This window comes from Sciurus carolinensis, chromosome 1 (assembly GCF_902686445.1).
Source record: "Sciurus carolinensis chromosome 1, mSciCar1.2, whole genome shotgun sequence".
Classification (NCBI taxonomy): domain Eukaryota; kingdom Metazoa; phylum Chordata; class Mammalia; order Rodentia; family Sciuridae; genus Sciurus; species Sciurus carolinensis.
This window is the reverse complement of record NC_062213.1, coordinates 88,234,393-88,252,082: the sequence shown is the minus strand read 5'-3', so window position 1 is coordinate 88,252,082 and position 17,690 is coordinate 88,234,393. Positions and strand designations below refer to the sequence as shown.

General features: G+C 36.7%; 1 protein-coding gene across 3 annotated transcripts in view; it reads left to right on the top strand.

Moving 5' to 3' along the window:
• Positions 1 to 17,690, top strand: part of Atf6 (activating transcription factor 6) — a 284,449-nt gene that overhangs the window by 141,083 nt on the left and 125,676 nt on the right. The gene's annotated exons all lie outside the window — the stretch shown is intronic.

Sequence of the window (17,690 nt, the reverse complement as noted above, 5' to 3'; positions counted from 1 at the left end):
ATTCCATCTACCTTTTTTTTTTTTAATGACAATGTATTCCTCATAGAGCTGCCATGTGAGTATCTCTGTTAGAGTGCATATTAAACCAGGAGCACATAAATGACTTAGAATTCCTTAATGTTTTATAACCTAAGCCTTCCTTTTTTTTTTTTTTAGTCTTAAAAAAATGAATATGGGGTGTATTTGGGTAGAAATCAGTATACACTAACAATAGAAATGAGTGATTCATTCTCTGATTTTGTTGCTACTTACTATCACTAAAATTCTCAGTTAAATAGTTAATTCTTTTCCTAAACTATAAATATCTAGCATCTTAGGATTTCAGGACAAAATAATTTTGGCCTTTGTAGATTAAGGAGATCCAATTTTTTATATAGTTTCAGTTATTATTCAAATATCCTAGGCTATCTGGAATTCTTTAGCCATGGCATCTCATGATCTTACCTTTTGACAGGATTCCTTGTGCTCACCTTATTTGCTCAAACAACTGGTGTATTTCTATACTGCATCAGCCTCAAAGTTCCTTTTGGGCAGCTAAGAATAGGGTTTCAGCAAGACTCCAACTACATTGACTGATGAGAACTGAGTATTTATTATTGACACAATTGTTTAAAATGAGAGTGGGGGTGGAGTATACTTTTAAAAAAAGCTATCTATCACTATGTAGAGACTGATAGATGTTAAAACAATTGTGTTGAAATGTATGTTATGGAGGTTACTATGGAAGAATATTTTTAACACTCAAATAGCCAAATAGTTTTAGTTTTTTAATAGTTCAGGATTTGTTATTATTTGATGGAAGCAGTATAATGTAAATAAGAAGGAAAAAGTTAAAACATGGATTGAAGTCATGGTTAGTAGCATTTTTCTGAGGAAGAGAGAAAGCTATTTTTAATAGAAAAAATATTTTTTTAAAATTTATTTTTATTGTAAACAAATGGGATACATGTTGTTTCTGTTTGTACATGGAGTAACAGCATACCATTTGCGTAATCATACATTTACGTACGGTAATGATGTTTGATTCATTCTTATTTTTTCCTTCCCCCCCACCACTCCCACCCCTCTTTTCCCTCTATACAGTCCCTCCTTCCTCCATTCTTACCACCCTCCCACCCCCCATTATGTGTCATCATCCGCTTATCAGTGAGATCATTCACCCTTTGGATTTTTGAGATTGGCTTATCTCACTTAGCATGATATTCTCCAACTTCATCCATTTGCCTGCAAATGCCATAATTTTATTATTCTTTATAGCTGAGTAATATTCCATTGTATATATATACCACAGTTTCTTTATCCATTCAATTGAAGGACATCTAGGTTGGTTCCACAGTCTGGCTATTGTGAATTGAGCAGCTATGAACATTGATGTGGCTGTATCTCTGTAGTATGCTGATTTTAAGTCCTTTGGGTATGGGCCGAGGAGTGGGATAGCTGGGTCAAATGGTGGGTCCATTCCAAGTTTTCTAAGGAATCTCCACACTGCTTTCCAGAGTGGCTGCACTAATTTGCAGCCCCACCAGCAATGTATGAGTGTACCTTTTTCCCCACATTCTCTCCAACACCTATTGTTGTTTGTATTCTTGATAATCGCCATTCTAATTGGGGTGAGATGGAATCTTAGGGTAGTTTTGATTTGCATTTCCCTTATTACTAAAGATGGTGAACATTTTTTCATATGTTTGTTGATTACTTGTAGATCTTCTTCAGTGAAGCGTCTGTTCATTTTCTTAGCCCATTTGTTGATTGGATTATTTGTATTCTTGGTGTAGAGTTTTTTGAGTTCTTTATAGATTCTGGAAATTAGCGCTCTATCTGAAGTATGGGTGGCAAAGATATTCTCCTACTCCGTAGGCTCTCTCTTCACATTGCTGATAGTTTCCTTTGCTGAGAGAAAGCTTTTTAGTTTGAATCTATCCCAGTTGTTGATTCTTGCTTTTATTTCTTGTGCTATGGGAGTCCTGTTAAGGAAGTCTGATCCTAAGCCAACAAGTTGAAGATTTGGACCTACTTTTTCTTCTATAAGATGCAGGGTCTCTGGTCTGATTCCGAGGTCCTTGATCCATTTTGAGTTGAGTTTTGTGCAGGGTGAGAGATAGGGGTTTAATTTCATTCTGTTGCATATGGTTTTCCAGTTTTCCCAGCACCATTTGTTGAAGAGGCTATCTTTTCTCCATTGCATATTTTTGGACCCTTTGTCTAGTATGAGAAAATTGTATTTATTTGGGTTTGTATCCATGTCCTCTATTCTGTACCATTGCTCTCCCTGTCTATTTTGGTGCCAATACCATGCCGTTTTTTGTTACTGTTGCTTTGTAGTATAGTTGAAGATTTGGTATTGTGATACCCCCTGTTTCATTCTTCCTGCTAATGATTGCTTTAGCTATTCTGGGTTTCTTATTCTTCCAGATGAATTTCATGATTGCTTGCTCTATTTCTGTAAGGTACATCATTGGGATTTTAATTGGAATTGCATTGAATCTGTATAGCACTTTTGGTAATATGGCTATTTTGACAATATTAATTCTGCCTATCCAAGAACATGGGAGATCTTTCCATCTTCTAAGGTCTTCCTCAATTTCTTTCTTCAATGTTTTGTAGTTTTCATTGTAGAGATCTTTTACCTCTTTGGATAGATTAATTCCCAAGTATTTTATTTTTTTTCAGGCTATTGCAAATGAAGTTGTTTTCCTCATTTCCCTTTCAGCTGTTTCGTCGCTTGTGTATAAAAAATGCTTTAGATTTATGTGTGTTGATTTTATAGCCTGCTATTTTGCTGAATTCATTGATGAGGTCTAGAAGTTTTCTGGAGGAGGTTTTTGGATCCTCTAAATATAGAATCATGTCATCAGCAAATTCCTCAGCTTAAGTTCCTCTTTTCCTATTCATATCCCTTTAATTTCTTTGGTCTGCCTAATTGCTCTGGCTAGAGTTTCGAGGACAATGTTGAATAGAAGTGGTGAAAGAGGACATCCCTGTCTTGTTCCCATTTTTAAAGGGAATGGTTTCAGTTTTCTCCATTAAGAATGATGTTGGCCATGGGCTTAGCATAAATAGCCTTTACAATATTCAGGTATGTTCCTACTATCCCTATTTTTTCTAGTGTTTTGAGCATGAAGGAGTGTTGTAGTTTGTTGAATGCTTTTTCTGAGTCAATTGAAATAACCATTTGATTCTTATCCTTAAGTCTATTGACATGATGGATTACATTTATTGACTTATGGATGTTAAACCATCCTTGCATTCCAGGGATGAACCCCACTTGATTGTGGTGCACAGTTTTCTGAATATGTTTTTGGATACAGTTTGCCAGTATTTTGTTAAGGATCTTTGCATCTATATTCATCAAGGATATTGGTCTAAAATTTTCTTTCCTTGATGTGTCTTTGCCTGGTTTGGGTATGAGTGTGATATTAGCTTCATAGAATGAGTTTGGAAGAGTACCCTCCTTTTCTATTTCCTGAAATACTTTGAGAAGTACTGGCATGAGTTCTTCTTTGAAGGTCTTGTAGAACTCAGCTGAGAATCCGTCAGGTCCTGGGCTTTTCTTGGATGGTAGATTTTTAATGGCTTCTTCTATTTCATTGCTTGATATTGATCTGCTTAAATTGTGTATGTCCTCCTGGTTCAGTTTGGGAGGAGCATATGTCTCTAGAAATTTGTCAATGTCTTTGGTATTTTATATTTTGTTGGAATACAGATTTTCAAAGTAGCTTCTCATTATGTTATATATCTCAGTGGTGTCTGTCGTGATATTTCCTTTTTCATCATGAATTTTAGTAATTTGTGTTTTCTCTTTCCTTCTCTTTGTTAGTGTGGCTAAGGGTTTGTCTATTTTGTTTACTTTCTCTTTTTTTTTTTTTTTTTTTTTTTTTTTTTTTGCGGTGCTGGGGATTGAACCCAGGGCCTTGTGCTTGCGAGGTGAGCACTCTACCACTCAGCTATCTCCCCAGCTCTATTTTGTTTACTTTCTCAAAGAACCAACTTTTTCTTTCGTCAATTTTTTGAGTTGTTTCTTTTGTTTCAATTTCATTGATTTCAGCTCTGATTTTAATTATTTCCTGTCTTCTACTACTTTTGCTGTTATTCTGTTTTTTTCTAGGGCTTTGAGCTGTAATGTTAGGTCATTTAGTTGTTGACTTTTCTTTCTTTTCTGGAATGCACTCCATGCAATGAATTTTCCTCTTAGTACCGCTTTCATAGTGCCCCAGAGATTTTGATATGTTGTATCGTTGTTCTCATTGACCTCTAAGAATTTTTTTATCTCCTCCCTGATGTTTTTTGTTATCCATGTTTCATTCATTAGCAATTTAGTATCCAGGTGTTGGAATAATTTCTGTTTTTTATTTTGTCATTGATTTCTATTCTCAGTCCATTATGATCTGATAGAACACAAGGCAGTATCTCTATTTCTTTGCATTTCCTAAGGGCTGCTTTGTGGCATAACATATGGTCTATTTTCAAGAAGGTTCCATGTGCTGCTGAGAAGAAAGTGAATCTGCTCATTGATGGATGGAATATTCTATATATGTCTATGAAGTCTAGGTTATTGATTGTGTTATTGAGTTCTATGGTTTCTTTGTTTGGTTTTGTTTGGAAGATCTATCTAGTGGTGACAGCGGTGCATTAAAGTCACTCAGAATTATTGTGTTGTGGTCTATGTGATTCCTGAAATTGAGAAGGATTTGTTTGATGTACAGGGATGCACCATTGTTTGGGGCATAAATATTTACAATTGTTATGTCTTCCTGATTTATGGTTCCCTTAAGCAGTAATGAAATGTCCTTCTTTATCCCTTCTGACTAACTTTGACTTGAAGTCCACTTTATGTGATATAAGGATGGAAACCCCTGCTTTTTTACTGAGTCCATGTGCATGGTAGGTTTTTTCCCATCTTTTCACCTTTAGTCTGTGGATGTCTTTTTCTATGAGATGAGTGTCTTGTAGGGAGCATATTTTTGGGTCTTTCTTTTTAATCCATTCTGCCAGTCTGTGTCGTTTGATTGATGAGTTTAGGCCATTAATGTTCAGGGTTATCATTGAGATATGATTTGTATTCCCAGTCATTTGGGCTTATTTTTGGTTTTTAAGTTGGCTTGGTTTCTCCTTTGAGTGGTTTTTCTCTAAGGTAGTTCCTCCCTTTGCTGCCTGAGCGGCCATCATGGATAATCCTGGAAGCCTTAGCTCAGATCTTTAGTGGGGTAAAACCCATCCTGAGACGCCTGCTGGAGGCTTGAAGCTCATTGTCAGGTACCTCTCATGCATCAGGCTACTGAAGACTGGGAGGTTTCATTACTATATGACTGTTATACTGTAGATTTTCTTTTTTCTCCTTTGATGGCCGCTCTGGCTTCGAAATGTGTTGTCAAATGGGGAGCTGCAGCTCAGGGTGTGGCTGTGGTCAGCAGGAGGTCCTGGAGGTGGGATGCGGTTGGTCAGGCAGGGGTCTTGGAGGTCGGGTGTGTTTGGTGTGTTTGTGGGATCCTGGAGGCCTGTTGCAATCAGTCGGTCTGGGGTCCTGGTGATAGGGCGCAGTCAGTTGGTCTGGGGGTCCTGGCGGCAGGGAGCAGTCAGTTGATGTGAGGGCCCCAGAGGCAGGGAGTGATTGGTCGGGCTGAGGGATCCTGGAGATGGGGCTCAGTCAGTCCGGCCAGGGGTCGTACAGTGCCTGGCTATTGTCTCAAAATGGCGGCAGCTACGTTTAATCAAACCTGCAGGTACTGTCACAGTGAACTTCCAGGCAACAGCAGGCAGCTGGTGCTCCACTGGCGGTTGACGATCAGTTTGCTGACTGTTGTCGGACAATTGGGAGGTAAACCTGGTGCGTTTGGTGATGGATAAGTGTAAGACAGGCGATGGAGAGGTGAAAGGCAGGCAAATGGCGGATGATAGGTGCCTGACAGTGAGCAATCTGCACTCAAAAAAGGCATCATATGCTGGCAGACTGCAGGTGATCACAGCAGACAAATGGGGTAAACAGCAGGGGATTGATAAGTGGCAAAAACTGCCTCACCAAGAAACAGATATCCTCTGCTTGAAACGGGAGTTATGGAGCAACAAGGATCACAGCCCCCCTCTAGTCCGCCATCTTGGATCTCCCCTAGAAAAAATATTTTTATAAAAGAAAATGCACAGATTTCTTTTTTAAAAAAATATACAAATTGTACTTTTCAGCATGTATGAAACGCTATGTCTCATTAGTTTACTGTGAAAATTACTGTTAGAAAATTAATGATTTGCACTCCTACCCTTTGATGTTCAGGCACACGGTTAAGACTATCTCACACATTTTGTTTAGATCTTTCATTTACTAATTAGTGATTTATCGTTTTTTGGCATTTTATGTTGAAGGAGAAGTTAGGATAGACCAGAACATAATCAGATAGCAGTAGTTACTGAACAATAGTCCTGCATTTTTTCCTCTTAACTGTAGGGGAAAGGGAGTTCATTTTATTGTGATGACTTTAAATTATGCCATGAAACAGAAATTTAGTTTTTAAGTACCTACATTGTTCTTTTTGCTCTTGTTAAAAGGAAAATGAAAGAAGTAACGAATTACTTCATGCTTTGTCTTTTCTTCCATCTTTCAATATAAAATACTTTCCTAAAAGGCAAGTGGAATTACCTGTGCAGGGGTTGTAGACTTTTACTTCCACTTAAGTTCTTAATGTCATTGGCAGAAATTACTACAATGGAAATTCACAGATACAGAGCTTCTGAAACCTCAAGTTTCTGCTTCTTAGGAACTGGACATTTATAACACAGCCAGTAAGCAAGCCATATTGTTTTCTTTTATAATTAGACACCTAGTTAACAAAATGTTTTAATAACTGAAAAAGAAGTAGCCATTGACTGTTCACTATACCACTATTTAATAAACAAGCTCTCTCCCAAATTTATATTCCCTCATCCTTGACATTCCTGCACCCTTTTAATCTCATTACAGTTAAGCTGCTAACATTATCTCTCTAAAGTATACACACTCTTGGATATCTACTGAGTTCCCATTATAGGTCAGCAAGAAAGAATGCTTATTTTCCCAGACGTCATGACAAAGGCTCAAAAAGTTTTGTTTTTTCAACTTTTTTAAGTGTTTTTACCTCTAGCACAATATTTATAACTCATTTTTTTCTAAGTACCTTGTCTTTTTGCCCTCTCTTTTAAATGTATTGAAACATTTAATATGATTTGGAGGACTGGGGATGGAGAATAACTTTTTTCTCAAACTCCCAGGTCACTTTGAATATGTCATAACTGCTAACATGAATAAGAAAAAAACTAGATGATATTTATTTTTTTCTTAATGTGTTTTTTTGATGGCCTCTTTAGAGAGAGAGAGGATAGATTAAAGAATATAATAAAATAAATTCAAGAGCATGGAACAAAAATATTCAGAAAAACTCAAGTAAAAGATAATAAAGTGGTTCAAGAGAAGGAGAAAACATTTGAGAAGAAAGGTGGGGAAATATATTAGTTTGTCATTTCAATAAACATTTTAATTCCACACTTAGATGCTTCTTTCTCATGTAGTAATATATAGAGAAAGGATTTTTAAAAATCTTCCTAGGGCAACAATTCTTTCTTATTAAGAATGCGTTCTCAGATCGGGATTGTAGCTCACTGGTAGAGTGCTTGCCTAGCATGTATAAGGCACTGGGTTGAATCCTCAGAACCACATAAAATAAATAAATAAATGAAATAAAAAGTATATTTTTTAAGAAGCAATAACAATAAAAAAATGGGTTCTCTTTTATTCAGTTGGCTCTGAATGTCTGTTTGCCATATATCACTACTCAGTTGATATTTCTTTTTCAAATGAAATAAATGTCTACCTTTGGAAAATTTTTTTTCATTTTATCTTATTTATTTATTTATTTATTGATTGATTGATTTCCAAGTTTTATTCAAGAACTCTCATACATTTACATAGGGTAATGGTGTTTGATTCATTCTGTTATTTTTTTCCTTCCACTTATCCCTCCCACCCCTCTTTTCTCTCTATACAAGTTCCTCCTTTCTCCATTCTTGCCTCCCTCCCATCCCCCATTATGTATCATCATCTGCTTATCAGCGAGATCATTCACCCTTTGGTTTTTTTAGATTGGCTTATCTCACTTAGCATGAGATTCTCCAATTTTATCCATTTGCCTGCAAATGCCATAATTTTATTATTCTTTATAGCTGAGTAATATTCCATTGCATATATATATATATATATATATATATATATATATATATATATACACATACATACATAAACACATACCACAGTTTCTTTATCCATTCATCAATTGCAGGGCAATCTGGCTATTGTGAATTGAGCAGCTATGAACATTGATGTGGCTGCATCACTGTAGTATGCTGATTTTAAGTCCTTTGGGTATAGGCCTAGGAGTGGAATAGCTGGGTCAAAAAAATGGTGGTTCCATTCCAAGTTTTCTAAGGAATCTCCACACTTCTTTCCAGAGTGGCTGCACTAATTTGCAACCCCACCAGCAATGTATGAGTGTACCTTTTTCCCCACATCCTCTCCAACACCTATTGTTGTTTGTATTCTTGATAATCACCATTCTAATTGGGGTGAGATGGAATCTTAGTGTAGTTTTGATTTGCATTTCCCTTATTACTAGAGATGTTGAACATTTTTTCATATATCTGTTGATTGCTTGTAGATCTTCTTCTGTGAAGTGTCTCTTCATTTCCTTAGCCCATTTGTTGATTGGGTTATTTGTATTCTTGGTGTAGAGTTTTTTGAGTTCTTTCTATATTCTGGAAATTAGTGCTCTATCTGAAGTATGAGTGGCAAAGATTTTCTCCCACTCTGTAGGCTCTCTCTTCACATTGCTGATAGTTTCCTTTGTTGAGAAAAAGCTTTTCAATTTGACTCTCTCAGTTATTGATTCTTGCTTTTATTTCTTGTACTATGATAGTCCTCTTAAGAAAGTCAGATCCTAAACTGACATGTTGAAGATTTGGACCTAACTTTTTCTTCTATAAGATGCAGGGTCTCTTGCCTAATTCTAAGGTCCTTGATCCATTTTGAGTTGAGTTTTGTGCAGGGTGAGAGTAATTTCATTCTGCTGCATATGGATTTCCAGTTTTCCCAGCACCATTTGTTGAAGAGGCTGTCTTTTCTCCATTGCATATTTTTGGCATCTTTGTCTAGTATGAGAAAATTGTATTTATTTGGGTTTGTGTCCGTGTCCTCTATTCTGTACTATTGATCTCCCTGGCTATTTTGGTACCATTATAATGCTGTTTTTGTTACTGTTGCTTTGTAGTAGAGTTGAAGTTCTGGTATTGCAGTACCCCCTGCTTCACTCTTTCTGCCAAGGATTGCTTTAGCTATTCTGGGTTTCTTATTCTTCCAGATGAATTTCATAATTTCTTGCTCTATTTCTGTAAGGTACATCATTGGGATTTTAATTGGAATTGCATTGAATCTGTATAGCACTTTTGGTAGTATGGCCATTTTGACAATATTAATTCTGCCTATCCAGGAACATGGGAGATCTTTCCATCTTCTAAGGTTTTCTTTAATTTCTTTCTTTAGTATTCTGTAGTTCTGATTGTAGAGGTCTTTCACCTCTTTTGTTAGATTGATGCCCAAGTATTTTATTTTTTTCAAGGCTATTGTGAATAGGGTAGTTTTCCTCACTTCTCTTTCTGAGCATTCATCACTTATGTATAAAAATGCATTAGATTTATGAGCATTGATCTTATATCCTGCTACTTTACTGAATTCACTTATGAGTTCTAAAAGATTTTTGGTGGAATTTCCCAGTTCCTCTAAATATATAATCATGTCATCAGCAAATAGGGATAGTTTGAGTTCTTTTAATTTCTTTGGTCTGTCTAATGGCTCTGGCTAGAGTTTCAAGGACAATGTTGAATAAAAGTGGTGAAAGAGGGCATCCCTGCCTTGTTCCAGTTTTTAGGGGGAACGCTTTCAGTTTTTCACCATTTAGAATGATATTGGCCATGGACTTAGCATAGATAGCCTTTACAATGTTAAGGAATGTTCTTATTATCCCTATTTTTTCTAGTGTTTTGAGCATGAAGGGATGCTGTATTTTATTGAATGCTTTTTCTGCATGTATCGAAATAATCATGTGATTCTTGACTTTATGTATGTTGATATGGCGAATTACATTTATTGATTTCCATATGTTGAACCAACTTTGCATCCCTGGGATAAAACCCACTTGATCGTGGTGCACTATCTTTTTAATATATTTTTGTATGTGATTTGCTAAAATTTTGTTGAGAATTTTTGCATCAATGTTCATTAAGGATATTGGTCTGAAATTTTCTTTCCTCGATGTGTCTCTATCTGGTTTAGGTATCAGGGTGATATTGGCTTCATAGAATGAGTTTGGGAGGGTTCCCTCCTCTTCTATTTCATGGAATACTTTGAGGAGTATTGGAATGAGCTCTTCTTTAAAGTTTTGTGAAACTTGGCTGAGAACCCATTTGGTCCCAGGCTTTCCTTTGTTGGTAGGCTTTTGATGACTTCTTCTATTTCATTATTTGAAACTGATCTATTTAAGTTGTGTATGTCCTCCTGGTTCAGTTTAGGTAATTCATATGTCTCTAGAAATTTGTTGATGTCTTCAAGATTTACTCCAACAAAAGTAGGAGTATATATTTTCAAAATAGCTTCTAATTATGTTTTGTATTTCAGTCGTGTCTGTTGTGTTATTTCCTTGTTTATTCCGAATTTTAGTAATTTGAATTTTCTCTTTCCTTCTCTTTGTTAGTGTAGCTAAGGGTTTATCAATTTTGTTTATTTTTTCAAAGAACCAACTTTTTATTTTGTGAATTTTTTGTATTGTTTCTTTTGTTTCAATTTCATTTATTTCAGTTCTGATTTTAACTATATCCTGTCTTCTACTACTTTTGGTGTTGATCTGTTCTTCGAAATAAAATTCTTCCATGATAAGCAAAAGCTAAAATAATTTACAAAAGGAAAACCGGCACTACAGAACATTCTCAGCAAAATATTCTATGAGGAAGAGATGAAAAACAATGATGTAAGTCAGCAAAGGGAGGAACTACCCTAAAAGGATAGCCAAATAAAGGAGAAACCAGGTTGTGTAAAAAACAAAAATGAGCCAAATGACAGGGAATACAAATCATATCTCAATAATAACCCTGAATGTTAATTGCCTGAGCTTATCAATTAGAAGACATATACTGGCAGATTGGATTAAAAAGAAAAATTCAACAATATGCTGCAAGAGACTCATCTCATAGAAAGAGATACCCACAGACTAAAGGTGAAAGGATGGGAAAAAACATACTATGTACATGGACCCAGCAAAAAAGCTGAAAGAGATACCCACAGACTAAAGGTGAAAGGATGGGAAAAAATATACCATGCACAGTGGACCTAGCAAAAAAGCTGGAGTATCCATCCTCATATCAGATAATGTGGACTTCAAGCTAAAGTTAGTCAGAAGGGATAAAGAAGGACATTTCATACTACTTAAGGGAAGCATAAATCAGTAAGACATAACGGTCATAAATATGCCCCAAACAGTGGCTCATCCATGCACGTCAAACAAATCCTTCTCAACTCCTGGAATCAAGTAGACCACAACATAATAATACTAGGTGACTTTAATATACCTCTCTCATCACTGGACAGATCTTCCAAACAAAAATTGAACAAAGAAACCATAGATCTCAATAACACAATCAATAATTTAGACTTAACGAACATATGTAGAATATACCATCCAACAAAGATTGAATACACTTTCTTAGCAGTACATGGATCCTTCTCTAAAATAGACCATATATTATGCCACAAAGCTACTGTTAGCAAATACAAGAGGATAGAGGTACTTCCTTGTATTCTATCAGATCATAATGGATTGAAACTAGAAATAAATGACAGAATAAAAAACAGAAAGTACTCCAACACCTGGAGATTAAATAATACACTATTGAATGATGAATGTGTAACATCAGGGGGGAAATAAAAAAATTCTTAGAGGTAAATGAGAACAAAGATACATCATATCAAAATCTCTGGGATACTATGAAAGCAGTACTTAGAGGAAAATTTATTTCATGGAGCACATTCAATAAAAGAAGAAAAAATCAACAAATAAACGATCTAACACTACAGCTCAAAGCCCTGGAAAACATTTATTCATTTATTTTTAAATTTTCTGTCCACGAATGAAGAGTATGAAAGTGTCTTTTCATCATTTTCAAATATATTCATAACAAAAGAGGAGAATCTGAGCTACTGCTATATATATGCTTGCCTCAGAGATGTTTGTTTCTCCCTCTCTTTCCAAGTAGTTCATGTATTCTAGGTATAGTACCATATTTGAGCATTTCAGTCCTTCCTGGTCACTTACAAAATATTTATTAGTATGTCATATATAGGTGTGAATTATAAGGAGAACCTTAAATAATAGGGATTTACTATAGGATGTGTAGGAATTGAAGAAGCACAGGAGACTGACTCAGCAGCCCGCTATTCTTATGCTTCATACCCTGTAAGGTGCGGTAGTCCTCATGGAGAATTGAAATAATAACTTATCATCACTCCTTATTTAACAGCAGCCCCAGTGATTCCACTTTAGTCTTTTTCACACCTTGCTGACTCAAACACAGAAAGGTGGTCACTATCTCATATGAAGAAGTGCTGTGGCAATCTTGGCATGTGCACCATGCTCCATTTATTTGTGACCAGGAAATAGGGTTCTTTCATTAAAGGTATTCTTTTGGTTTGTAAGCTAGCAACTTTAGGCAAAAGGAAGAGCCTGGGGCCACTCTTTTGGGAAACTACTTGTGGTGGGTCCTTGAACTTTGTAAACTTTATTATACCACACAACCCATATTAGTATTATTTTTAAATTCTTTCTTCTATTGGTTCCTAATTGATCTAAAAGACTCATCTTCTTATCTATATTATAAGCCTCTTAAAGATGGGATATGTCATATGCTTCTTATTAGCACTCTTACCATCAACATAATTCCAGCCACTCAATGTTGCCACTCAGAATTGTTTTAAGCATATTTTGCTGAGAGAAATCACAGTGATTAAAGTTCACTGATTTTCATGATCATCTAAAAAGTATTTTTACATTTTTTAAAGGAAATTTGAATTTATTTTATGGATTCAAGTAGCAAAAGCACTGCAAAAAATAGCAGAAAGCTTAGTTAGTGATGACCTCTTTTGTTCAGTTATGGTTCCACTAGCCAGGGATGAATCAGCTTTTCTTTTTGTCTTAATCTAAGCTTTAGAGCTAAAGAAATCACTTGGGTGAAATGTTTGACAGCCTTCTATATCCATAGGTACTTTCTTATTTTTAAATATTCGATGGGAGTAATTTGAAATGGATTGTGGTTAAACCTCACTGTTTTTTTGTTTTGTTTTATTTTGTTTTGTTGGGGCTGGTGGTGGTGGTGATGGGAAAAATTGGTGTTTAGTGTTTGTATAAATTCAAGCTACATGAGTCAGTAACCTAGAACAAACTCTAGGAAATCCTCTGATGATTGCAAAAAGGTTGGCTAGTAAGTAATGTTATTTGTTCAAAATGTTTGCCAAAGGTTTATTCCCATGGATGGACAGAAAAAAAATCATAGAATAACAGTATTTCCTAAATTAATACTTAGATTAATATCTAACACATGCATAAAGTCATGTTTTCCTAATGCATACTATTTCTAAGAAATTTTTTTACTTTTCATACATACATAAGTGATATATACACAGGAAATAATTGTTATATATCTATGTGCACACATACATGCGTGAGAGTATGTGTCTAAAATCTTCATAGGCAGGAACAATTTCCTTAGTAACCAAAGGAAATTAGTCCATTTTTAAACTTACTTCAAAAAGATTTAGGTTCTTTATTTGTTTCTGAGATTTTACATCTTGAGCATACACATGTATCTTAGAGTTTGGCCATTTTCTTATCTCCACTTTCATGACCCTTCAGCCAAATTCTACCTGGAGAAAAATGTGAATAAATGAGTTTGGCAAGACCAGTTTTAAAAAAGTGTTATCTGAGAAAAGGGAATTTTTTTTTTTTTTTTAATTCTTGTTTTGGAAGACTTTTTTCTAATTTTTAACTATCTTTAAAATAAACTCTCAGGGGTGATCCAAGATGGTGGACTAGAGGGTGACTGCATCTCCAGTCGCTCCAGAACCCAGGAGTTAAGAAGGGGAGGCATTGAGAGACTCGGACTAAAATAGAGCCATGGGTTAGTCTGCCCACTGGGTAAAGCTCGGCCCGGGTGGCAGGCCCAGATAGAAGTGGCTTATCGGAGCAGGGCAGGGCAGCTAGAGTCTTCCACAGGCAACCCTGCGCACTCCGGTGGTGGACCCCTCCCACACAGCCAGCTTCTCTAGGTTCTCGGAGCAGGCCCCCTAGTGAGAGCCTTTCTGATCAGAACAAGCTCCAAGTCCCAGAGCCAGCGCGGCGTGCTCTGGTCCGCAAGCGGCTTCAGGAACCAGGACAGGGCAGCCAGAGACTTCCCCAAGCAGCCCAGCCCCCTGCGGTGGGAGGTGCCTTTCAAGGCTAGCTTCTTGGAGCAGACCGCCCAGTGAGAGCCTTTCTACATAGAGTCAGCCACAAGTCCCCGGGCCAATGGAGAGCTTCGATCTGCAAGCAGCCTCTGGGATCAGGGCAGGGCAGCCAGAGACTTCTCCAGGTGGCTCTGCCCACTCCAGCCGCAGGCTCTTTCCACAGGGTGATCCAAGATGGCGGACTAGAGGGTGACTGCATCTCCAGTCGCTCCAGAACCCAGGACTCAAGAAGGGGAGGCATTGAGAGACTTGGACAAAAATAGAGTCACGGGGTGAGTCTCCCCCACTGGGCGAAATTTGGCCTGGGCAGCCTGCACAGATAGGGGTGGCTTATCAGAGCAGGGCAGGGCAGCTAGAGTCTTCCCCAGATAGCCTTCCACACTCCGGCGGTGGGTTCCTTCCACACGGCCAGCTGCACGGTGCAGGCTCCCAGTGAGAGCCTTTCCGCACAGAGCCAGCTCCAAGCCCTGGAACCAGTAGGGGGCTCGGGGCAGCTTTCTTCGGAAGCACTGCATTATCAAGTTCCTCCAAGACTTCAGGCTACTGAAGGCTGGGAGGTGATACACTGGAAATCTACCGGGACACCATAAGCCAATACAGGAAATCTGCAATATCTCAGGGTCCCACTGACAGCTGACCAATATGAGGAAACAAGGGAAGAAAATGTCCCAAACAAACCTAGATACTACATCAATAAAACCCAACGACAGCACAACAGAAGAAATGTCAGAAAGGGAGTTCAGAATGTACATAATTAAAACAATCAGGGAAGCAAATGAGATGAAAGAGCAAATGCAGGCATTGAAGGAGGAGATGAAAGAGTAAATGCAGGCATTAAATGATCGCACCAATCAACAGTTAAAAGACCAAATACGGGAAGCAAGAGATCATTTCAATAAAGAGTTAGAGATACTGAAAAAAAAAACAAACTGAAATCCTTGAAAAGGAAGGAAACTATAAACCAAGGTAAAAACTCCATAGAAAGCATAACCAATAGGATAGAACACCTGGAAGACAGAACCTCAGACATTGAAGACAAAATATTTAATCTTGAAAACAAAGTTGGCCAAACAGAGAAGATGGTAAGAAATCATGAACAGAATCTACAAGAATTATGGGATATCATGAAAAGGCCAAATTTAAGAATTATTGGGATTGAGGAAGGCTTAGAGAAACAAACCAAAGGAATGAACAATCTCTTCAATGAAATAATATCAGAAAAATTTCCCAAATCTGAAGAATGAAATGGAAAATCAAGTTCAAGAGGCTTATAGAACTCCAAATACACAAAATTACAACAGACCCACACCAAGGCACATTATTATGAAAATACCTAACATACAAAATAAAGACAGAATTTTGAAGGCCGCGAGAGAAAAGAATCAAATTACATTCAGAGGGAAACCAATAAGAATATCAGCAGATTTTTCAATCCAGACCCTAAAAACTAGAAGGGCCTGGAACAACATTTATCAAGCCCTGAAAGAAAACGGATGCCAACCAAGAATCTTATACCCAGCAAAACTTACCTTCAAATTTGACGACGAAATAAGATCCTTCCATGATAAACAAAAGCTAAAGGAATTTACAAAAAGAAAGCCAGCATTACAGAACATTCTCAGCAAAATATTCCATGAGGAAGAGATGAAAAACAACAATGCAAATCAGCAACAGGAGGCGCTAGCCTAAAGGAATAGCCAAATAAAGGAGAAACCAAATCATGTCAAAAAAAACAAATATGAGTCAAAAGACTGGGAATACAAATCATATCACAATAATAACCCTGAATGTTAATGGCCTGAACTCATCAATCAAAAGACTTAGACTGGCAGATTGGATTAAAAAGAAAAATCCAACAATATGCTGCCTGCAAGAGACTCATCTCCTAGAAAGAGATACCCATAGACTAAAGGTGAAAGGATGGGGAAAAACATACCATGCACATGGACTCAGCAAAAAAGCTAGAGTATCCATCCTCATTTCAGATAATGTGGATTTCAAGCCAAAACTAGTCAGAAGGGATAAAGAAGGACATTTCATACTGCTTAAGGGAAGCATAAATCAGCAAGACATAACAATCATAAATATCTATGCCCCGAACATTGACTCATCCATTTACGTCAAACAAATCCTTCTCAATTCCAGAAATCAAATAGACCACAACACAATAATACTAGGCGATTTTAACACACCTCTCTCACCACTGGATAGATCGTCCAAACAAAAATTGAATAAAGAAACCATAGATCTCAATAACATAATAAACAATTTAGACTTAACCGACATATATATAGAATATACTATCCAACAAAGAACGAATACACCTTTTTCTCAGCAGCACATGGATCCTCTAAAATAGACCATATTTTATGCCACAAAGCTACTGTTAGCAAATACAAGAAGATAGAGATACTACCTTGTACTCTATCAGATCATAATGGATTGAAATTAGAAATAAATGACAGAATAAAAAACAGAAACTTCTCCAATACCTGGAGATTAAATAATACATTATTATATGATGAATGGATAACAGAAGACATCAGGAGGGAAATAAAAAAATTCTTAGAGGTAAACGAGAACAAAGAAACATCATATCAAAATCTCTGGGACACTATGAAAGCAGTACTTAGAGGAAGATTTATTTCATGGGGCGCATTCAACAAAAGAAGTAGAAATCAACAAATAAACAGCTTAACACTACAGCTCAAAGCGCTAGAAAAAGAAGAGCAGACCAATACCAAAAGTAGTAGAAGACAGGAAATAGTTAAAATCAGAGCCGAAATCAACGAAATTGAAACAAAAGAAACAATTGGAAAAAATAACAAAATAAAGAGTTGGTTCTTTGAAAAAATAAACAAAATTGATAAACCCTTAGCCACACTAACAAAGAGAAAGAGGGAGAAAACTCAAATTACTAAAATTCGGAATGAACAAGGAAGCATCACAACAGACACGAGTGAAATACAAAACATAATTAGAAGCTATTTTCAAAATCTATACTCCAACAAAACAGAAAACCTCAAAGACATCAACAAATTTCTAGAGACATATGAATTACCTAAACTGAACGAGGAGGACATACAAAACCTAAATAAATCAATTTCAAGCAATGAAATAGAAGAGGTCA